The sequence below is a fragment of the Galeopterus variegatus genome, unplaced genomic scaffold (assembly GCF_000696425.1).
Source record: "Galeopterus variegatus unplaced genomic scaffold, G_variegatus-3.0.2 Scaffold1913, whole genome shotgun sequence".
Lineage (NCBI taxonomy): Eukaryota > Metazoa > Chordata > Mammalia > Dermoptera > Cynocephalidae > Galeopterus > Galeopterus variegatus.
The window spans coordinates 101,435-111,481 of record NW_007728024.1 but is presented as its reverse complement, the minus strand read 5'-3'; the positions used below and the strand labels follow the sequence as shown (position 1 = coordinate 111,481).

At 37.3% G+C, this 10,047-nt stretch overlaps 1 protein-coding gene across 1 annotated transcript in view; it reads right to left on the bottom strand.

The window, feature by feature from the left end:
• LRRC39 (leucine rich repeat containing 39) overlaps window positions 1-5,732 on the bottom strand; it is a 28,475-nt gene extending 22,743 nt beyond the window's left edge. The window contains exon 1 of the mRNA XM_008579568.1: window positions 5,602-5,732. The gene's annotated coding sequence lies outside the window, so the exon portion shown is untranslated. The remainder of the gene's footprint in view (window positions 1-5,601) is intronic.
• Window positions 5,733-10,047: the final 4,315 nt, after the last annotated feature.

The following is a 10,047-nucleotide window of genomic DNA, read 5'->3' as shown; positions in this document are numbered from 1 at the left end:
TGGCTTCAAAATATATGAGGCAAATTTAGTGGGGAAAAATCAAGAAATCTGGAAACAAAGTGGTAGATTTTAACCATTTTCTTAGCAATTGATTGAACAAGCAGTTTAAAACTTAGGGAGAATACTGAATATTTGAACTACACAATGAATAAACTTGGCCTGAATGATATGTATAGAATACTACATCCCACAGAATACATATTGTTTTCAAGAATATGTGGGACAATCACTAAAATAAAATCATATGCTGGGCCATAGAGCAAGTCTCAACCAATTTCAAAGGACTAAAGTAGCACAAAGTGGGTTTTTTTTGTTTCTGTTTTTCCTCATCAAAATGTAAACTTGCTAAAAATCAATAATGAAAACACAGCTGGAGAAAAACCCATATTACTTCAATTAGTAAATACACTTCTAAATAACCTATGGTCAAAGAAGGTATCATAGTGAAAATAGGAAAACATTTTGATCTGAATTATAACGATACCACAAATCAAAATGTATGGAATACGGGTTATGTAGTACCTAGAGAGAAATTTATAACCTGAGGCTAAACATTTTACAAACATTTCAAGAAGTTAGACAAAGAAAGCAAAACAAACCCAACGAAAGCAAAGGGAACAAAATAAAGATAAGAGCATACATCTATAAAATAAAAAATGATACAATAAAATATAATAATAATCTAAAATCTCTCCACAAAGAAAACACTAGACCTACTGATAACTTCAATGGCAAATTCTACCAAACATTCAAGGGAAAGAAATTAACACTAATCTTAGTATAAATGCTACAAGAGAATAGAAAATAAGGGAATACTCCCCGATTCAGATTATGAGGTTAACATAACCAATGGCAAATTCTACCAAACATTCAAGGGAAAGAAATTAACACTAATCTTAGTATAAATGCTTCCAGAGAATAGAAAATAAGGGAATACTCCCCGATTCAGATTATGAGGTTAACATAACCTTGATGCCAAACTAAGAATAGTAGTTCTAGAAAGAAAAATAACAGACTACTCTCACTAATAAATATGTTATTAGAAAAAAATCTTAAATCATATATTAGAAAACCAAATCTGGCAGTATATAAAAAGAAAAATACATCATAGCCACATTGGGTTTATTCCAGAGACTCAGGTTTGCTGAGGAATTGATTGATATTCTAAATTAAAACATCAGAGTAGAAAAAACATGATCATGCCAATAGATGTAGAAAATCATTAGGTAAAACTTAATAGGGAAGCTGGTTAGCTCAGTTGGTTAGAGTGCAGACTTATAATATCAAGGTCATGGTTCAGATCCCTGTACTGGCCAGCTGCCAAAAAAAACAAAACAACATAACATATATCATGATTAAAAACAACTCTAAGGAAACTATAAATGGAAAGTAATTTCTTTAACACAATAAACTGTATCTACTAAAAACCTGCATCAATCATACATAATAGGGTAACATTGAAATCCTTTCGTTTGAAATTAGAAAGGCAAAGATGTCTGCTCTCAGTACTTCGATGCAACATCGTATAACAGTTGAACCCACTATATTAAAGCAAGAAAAAGAAATAAAAGGCATAAAGTATGCAAAGGAAAAAACAAAAGGACTTTTTCATGGGTGCAAAATCAAGAGAATCTTTAGCAAAACACAGAATAATTAAGAATGTTAAGCAAGATTGGTGGAAAGTTAATATTTTAAAAAATCAATTCTGAATCTATATTCCAGCAGAAAATGAATATTAAATTCTTTAAAAGATACCATTTTCAATAACATAAAAAATTAAGTTCTTAAGAATAAACAGGATAGGTAAGACCTCTACACAGAAAAAGAAAAACAGTGAAATTAAAGAAGACCTAAATAACTGAAGTGATATACATTATATTCATTGATTAGAAGACCCAATACAGTAAAAATGTCAATTATCCCCATATTAATTGATCCCCAATCAATCTCAGTAAAAATCCCATTTGGAAAGGGAGGTGGGCAACTTGACAATCAGATTCTAATATTGAATGACAATTCTAAGGATACAAAATAGTCAAGTTGCACTTGCCAAAGAACACCTAGAGTGGGAGGATTTATTCTACGTCTATCAGGATCTCTTAAAAGCTACCGTAGTAATTAGTGTTATACTGGTGCAGTAGACAAACAGATTAATGTAGCTGAATGAGGAACTCCAGAGACAGACTCATACATAAATGGGCACTGCCGAAAATGTGGGAATGATTTTTTTAAAAAAGAAGTTATACTGGGACAGTTGAATATCCATATGTAACCAAAATTAATTCCAGGTGGACTATAGTCCTACAAGTGAAATTGAAAGTAGAAAAAAATAAAGATTTGGGGAGACAATATAAGACTTATCTTCATGTCCTTAAAGTAGGGAACATTTTTTAAAACAACACAAATATATCCATAAAGGAAGAGACTGATAAATTGAACTACTTTAAAATTAAGATCTTTAGGAGAGCCGGCCTGTGGCTCACTCGAGAGAGTACAGTGCTGATAACACCAAGGCCCTGGGTTCCGATCCCATATAGGGATGGCCGGTTCGCTCACTGGCTGAGCGTGGTGCTGACAACACCAAGTCAAGGGCTGAGATCCCCTTACCGGTCATCTTTAAAAAAAAAAAAAAAATTAAGATCTTTATCGAAAGCCATTATTAAGAGAATAAAAAGAATACCATGTAGTGGGGGAAGATATTAGCAACACATGTAACCACCAGTGGGCTGTATCTAGAATATATAAAGAATTTCTAAAAATCAACTAAAAAAAAATCCATGCACAGGTGGGTAGATCAAAGAAATTTTTAAAGACTTTTAAAAACCAACTAAAAAAAGACAACAATTGAACAAGTAATTTTCTTTCTTTTTTTTCTTTTCTTCTTTTTTTTTTTTTCCTTTTTTTGTCTTTTTTCGTGACCGGCAACGGATCTCAACCCTCAGTGTCGCGCCTGTACCAGACCGGGACCGGCAACGGGATCGCAACCCTCGGTGTTGCGCCCGCACCTCGCTCAGCCAGTGAGCGGCCGGTCTGTATGTGGGATCCAAACCCTCGGCGGGAGCGCCGCCCCACTCCCAAGCGGCGCACTGTAACAGTGCACCACCGGGCCGGCCTCTTTTTTTTCTTTTGGTGAGTCTCTGGTACAGACATCCAAACTCTTGACCTTGGTGTTATCAGCCCCATGCTCCCCCAAGTGAGCCAACCAGCCATCCCACAAAACATATGTGAATTAAAACCATAAGATACCAATGCACAGCTATCAGAATGGCTGAAATTAAAGAGACTGACTATACCACGTGCTGGTGAGAACTTGAGTAACAGAAATGCTCACGCACTGCTGGTGTATTGGTAGAGTTGTAAATTAGTGCAGCTACTGAAGAATAGAATTCTTATCAACCTACTAATATTGAAGATATGCACAGCTTATAACCCAGCAATTCCACTCAAACATACAGACGTCACAAACAGGAAGGGTATGTGTCCACCAGAAGACATGAACAAGAATGTTCCCAGCAATGGTTTTCGAAGTAGTTAAAAAATTAAAAGTAAAATACGTTTTTAAAAACAAAAAAATATCCACCCAATGAATTACACAAATAGCTAGAATTAAGGGGGATGGGAGGGAAAGCGGTGTGACATTGGAAATATGGTGAAAGAGATGAAATCTCTTCTCCTGATAAGCAAAAAGTAAGGCAGTCAAAAACTGTTTTGAGGGGCCGGCCCTGTGGCTCACTCGGGAGAGTGCGGTGCTGATAACACCAAGGCCAAGGGTTCAGATCCCATATAGGGATGGCCGGTTTGCTCACTGGCTGAGCGTGGTGCTGACAACACCAAGTCAAGGGTTAAGATCCCCTTACCGGTCATCTTTTTAAAAAAAAAAAAAAAACTGTTTTGAGGAAAACTCTATACAAGAAAGCCACAGTCCATATAAAGCCGACAAAATGTGACATGATTTTTAGCAATTATTGAAGTATAGGAAAGGAGAGTCTATTTTAACATTCTTCTTTGGCACAATGAGTGTGACATTGATACCGAGAAGGAAATGCTGGCTTTGCAGAAAACAGTAATTACAGTCAGGTCACTAATAAAGGCTATGTGTTCGTCTTCAACTTTTTAAATAAATCAACCTATAAAAAAGCAAAGAAAACTTATTTATGGTTACAGAACAGAAAATAAATGTCATACATCTTGAAAATATAAAAATAAGAATATTTTTAGCAGAATGTGGCAGAGGGAATAGGGGAGGAGAAGTAGAGGGTGGAAAAACAATATCCACACCTTCAGAGTGGGGGATCTAGTAGATACTGTCTGTACATGATAGAACCACAAGTAGAGATTTCAGTATTTGTTTAAAGTTATAAAGGAAATCAAGAGAGAAACTAAAAACAGGAATATAACTCTGTGAGGCGTATAAGGGAACTTCATCATCATCTCTCACAATGAAGCTCCATCCATAGATAATGTCTGAAGTTGATAAGAAATAGCATGTAACTGCCTTTGAAAAAGAAAGAAAAAATGGAGATCACCACTGAAAAGTAAATCCCAAAGTAGTTCAAATGGTTACTTCTAGGTAGCAGGATTGGTAATAGAGAGGAATGGGATAGAGAAAATTGCTTTTCATTAAAATATTGCTCTTCTAAATCACTAATTTTTTAAACTAAAGCTATGCAGTGTGTGTGTGTGTGTGTGTGTGTGTGTGTGTGGAACAGAGAAAGGGAGAAGAACTGTATCACAGAAGAAAAAAGTTTAAAACTTCAAGACTGACATATAACTGGCAATATGCAGAAAATTGTTAGGAGAGGGTCTGCATTTCTAATACATGCAGAGTGCACTTAGGAACAGAATGAGAGATCTTTTGCCATCAAGAAACCGTGGGGTACATGTGCTGGTAATCCAACTACTGGGCTTGTTAGCACAGTCAACCTACAATTTATTGTCTCAGATTGTAGCAAGTTTGAAGTATTTGCCAAATACTTTAAATAATCAATATCAAATAAAAAATATTTTTAAAATCCTAAATATCCACATGTATGTGTATTTTACTAGACTTATAAGGGTACTTCAAAAAGTTTGTGGAAAAACAGAATTAAAAGATAATACAAATCTTTCCATGAACTTTTTGAAGTACCCCCATATGTAACCATTCATGTGCTAATTCATTTCCTCATTTGCCATTAAACTTTGGCCATCCATCAGTTTTCCTATGATGACCATTCGCCTTAGAGAAAAACAAGTCAATAATGAGGTCAGCACGAGAGTCTCTGCCTCCAGCGGAGGACTGTGGTCTTTACCTTGATTATTACCGTAGTAGAAAAGGACATAGCAAGGCAGTGAGGTAAGCACAGCAATGTCATGATTGGGAGAGTTGGCTTCCCAAAGTAAAACGAAAGCAAAAGAAATACAATCTCAGAAGAAATGATTCTTACCTATAGGGAAATCCGTCTTCCAGAGGAGGACATGAGTGACTATGAACCCAAAAAAGTGCATTCCAGCAAATACAGACATAGTAAAGGCATCGTCAGTAATCTATTCATATGTGAAGAACAAGGAAAAAACGTTTTTGAAAAATACTTACCATTGTTGCTGGATGCCGAAGCTGACATGCCCAAAGTTAGTGATTATCAGCTAAGAGTTGAATGCAGGGGGAGTTTTTGCAGTGTGGTTCCAAATGATTAAAATCCTCAGTCAAGCTGTAACCAAGTGAAATGTAATGTCAGCCTAGTTCTAATTTTAGTTCATGGACAAAGCCGAGAATAGCAAGAATCACATGGGGCTTCTGTGCAAAGGATCAACTGATAATGTATGTGAGGGCATTCTAGAAACTGCAAAATGCTGTACTACAGACATTATAAAACTATCGGCCATAACTACCTCTAAATGCCTGAAAGATAAATCCTATTGAAAGTCCTTCCACTTTTCTTGACTTACACAGTTGAAGTATTTAATAGACTCTAATGAATCTATTCCAAGCAGAGAAACTTGGAGGTGGGCCGATGTATGGCATGATAAAAACCCTACCTAGTTACACAGTTGAAGTATTTAATAGACTCTAATGAATCTATTCCAAGCAGAGAAACTTGGAGGTAGGCCGATGTATGGCATGATAAAAACCCTACCTGGTAGCATTTTTTTTTTCTTTTAAAGATGACTGGTAAGGGGATCTTAACCCTTGACTTGGTGTTGTCAGCACCACGCTCAGCCAGTGAGCAAACCGGCCATCCCTATATGGGATCCGAACCCGTGGCCTTGGTGTTATCAGCACCGCACTCTCCCGAGTGAGCCACGGGCCGGCCCAGTAGCATTTTTCAGATGCTTCAGAAAAAAGAAAAATGAACATGTGAATAAGTATGGGTAACAGAGGAACCCCAAACTTCTGCTGCATCCAGGTTTCAAATTGAATTCTCTCTAAATTTTTTATCTCTTCAGCTTTCATGGATAAGACTTAATTCTAGGTTCTTAAAAAAAATTATATATTTTTTGAATTTGTAATATATGTACATGGAACAAAATTTAAAAGATAATGAATCTCCCCCCATCTCTGCCTCCAGCCATTTAGTTCTCTTCTCTGAAGGCAATCACTACTGCCAGTTAGTTGTGTACCCTTCCAAAGACGGTCTGTGAATTTACAAGCATAAATATGCCTATACCGTATTCCTTAAAAGCACACACACACACATACTGGCATGCACACACACACACAAAAGATAGCATACAATATACATGGCTCTATAACCATGTTTTCTTCACTCAGAATATCTTGGGAATTGTTTCATATTAGTATATTTAGAACAGCTTCATTCTTTTTAATGGCTACATAGCAATTTAGTGCGTAGGTAGATCATAATTTCTTTAGTCTCTTGGACACTTCAGCAAATTTAGTGTTTTTAAATGCCTGATTATTCCATAGAAATTCTCTAAGACTTCTGTAATGAATAAGCTCAGAGAGTTATGGAACTGCTCAAGATCACAGAAGGAGTAGAGAAACCACAGCCAGAACCCTAAACTCTAACCTTCCTTTCCAAAGAGTGTATACCATCCTTGAATATATTCATACGTAAAAATTGAGTTTAAAAGAATACTAAATTGTTACTTTGGAAACGGTTTAGATCTATTTCTGCCTTTGGCACTATCTACAATTAAATTTTAATTGACAACTCCCCCCATCTCTGCCTCCAGCCATTTAGTTCTCTTCTCTGAAGGCAATCACTACTGCCAGTTAGTTGTGTACCCTTCCAAAGACGGTCTGTGAATTTACAAGCATAAATATGCCTATACCGTATTCCTTAAAAGCACACACACACACATACTGGCATGCACACACACACACAAAAGATAGCATACAATATACATGGCTCTATAACCATGTTTTCTTCACTCAGAATATCTTGGGAATTGTTTCATATTAGTATATTTAGAACAGCTTCATTCTTTTTAATGGCTACATAGCAATTTAGTGCGTAGGTAGATCATAATTTCTTTAGTCTCTTGGACACTTCAGCAAATTTAGTGTTTTTAAATGCCTGATTATTCCATAGAAATTCTCTAATACTTCTATAATGAATAAGCTCAGAGAGTTATGGAACTGCTCAAGATCACAGAAGGAGTAGAGAAACCACAGCCAGAACCCTAAACTCTAACCTCCCTTTCCAAAGAGTGTATACCATCCTTGAATATATTCATAGGTAAAAATTGAGTTTAAAAGAATACTAAATTGTTACTTTGGAAACGGTTTAGATCTATTTCTACCTTTGGCACTATCTACAATTAAATTTTAATTGACAGGACTGGGTAATTTCTAAACAACAGAATTTATTGTTCACAGTTCTGGAGATTGGAAAGTACAAGATAAAGGTGCTAGCAGATTTGGCGTCTGGTGAGGGCCCATTCATCATAGGTGGTGATTTCTTGCTGCATCCTCATATGATGGAAGAGGCAAACAAGCCTCTGTTATAAGGACACTAATCCCATTCGTGAGGGCAGAGCCCTCATGATCTAATCACCTCTCAAAGGCCCCACATGTTAATACCATCGCCTGGTAGTTAAGATTCAATGTATGAATTTTGGTGGGACACAAACATTCAGACCATAGCAGGGTCCAGCTTCATTCCTCTGCATGTGAACATCTAGTGTTCACATCACCATTTGTTGAAAAGACTGTCCTTTCCCCATTGAATGGTCTTGGCACCCCTGTAAAAAAATCACTTGACCATATATATGAGTGTGAGGGTTTATTCCTGGGCTCTCTATTTTATTCCATTGCTCTCTATGTCTGTCTTTATGTCAGTACCTCACAGTTTTGAACACTGATTTTTTTTGTAGAAATCTTTCGGTAAGGTTGGGTAGATGTGCACGTGTGTGCATGTGTGTGTATGCAAAGGAATCTCCTCAATAACAGACAACACACTTGGCAAATATTAGTGAGCCACTCCTCCATATTTTGAGACTTATATTAGAAAGTTATAGCCACATACTACCTTGCACACCTGGTCTCACAAAACAGAAACCATTTCTGAGGAGATGGTAGGAAATGCTCGTGGGCACCAAATGCCTTTCTCCTGGAGCTCAAGCTCTCAGGTTCCAGCCAGTCTCACATTGCTTCTGCAATATTTCCCCACAGTTTCAATCTCGTAATAACTTAGATATCTAAGCTTCTAAAATGGGGCCGGCCCTGTGGTGCACTGCTACAGTGCGCCGCTTGGGAGCGCAGCGGCGCTGCCACCGAGGGTTCGGATCCCACATACAGACCGGCCGCTCACTGGCTGAGCCAGGTGTGGGCGCAACACGGAGGGTTGCGATCCCGCTGCCGTTCCGGTCCGGTACGGGCGCGACACTGAGGGTTGCGATCCGTTGCCGGTCACGAAAAAAGNAGAACTAATAGGGCAGATAGATAGACAGACAGACAGACAGATAGATGGATGGATTTATTATTAGAATTGTCTCATGTGATTATGGGGGCTGAGAAGTCTCAAGGTCTGCAGTTGGCAAGCTGGAGCCCTAGGAGAGCCTGTGGTGTAGTTCCAGCCCAAGTCTGAAGGCCTGAGAACTAGGAGAGCTGATGGTGTAAATTCTAGCCCAAGTCCAAAGCCTGAGATCCAGAAGAATCGACAGTGTAAGTTCCACTCCAAAAGCTGGCAGGCTTGAGCCCCAAGGAGAGCCAATTTTTCAGTTCAAGTTTGAAAGCAGGAAAAGAATGATGTCCCAGCTGTAGTAGCCAGGCAGGAGGAGTTCTCTTTTTACTGAGCCTTTTTGTTCTATTCGGTTCTCCAGTTGATTGGATGAGGTCCACCACATTAGGGAGGGCAATCTGCTTTACTCATCTACTAATTCAAAGTTAATCTCATCCAGAAACATCCTCACAGACACATCCAGAATAATATTTGAGCAAATATCTGGGCCCCTCATGGCCCAGTCAACTTAGCACATATAACTAACCATCACAGTCAGCATCCCTATTTTAAAGACTAAGAAATCGACATTTAGAAAGAATAGGGAATTTGTCAAAGACATATAGCTGAAAATTAGCTGAGCTAGAATTCCAGCTCAGCTGGATGTGGTTCCCAAACCTTGACCATTGGGCTGTCTGCTTCTTTTCTAAAAAATAAGCTTATAAAAGTAAATAAATAAAGTAAGTTTATGACAGTTACACAAAATTATATTTGTAGGTAGACACCAATAATATCAAAGCATTTTATTATTATTATTATTATTATTATTATTATTATTGCTTAATGTGTATATAGGGAGGCAGTGAATGGAAATGGGGAGGAACAGAGGTAAAAGTAACAGAGGGCTGAAAACAAGAAAACTCTTTATTGTTCTATTTTCACTCCATTCCATCATAATCTGTGTTAATAAATATACATAAATTAAGAGAAAATGATAATGCTTTTAAACACAAGATTCAAAGATAAAGTAATTATTACTCTTTTAAAAAAAACATGATTATATAAAACCTAGAGGATTTTCACTTAGAAAAGTGTAATAGAACGACAGGACTAATGGTCTTTTAGTCAAGCTCATTCTCACACATTTGGATTTAACTTTTTC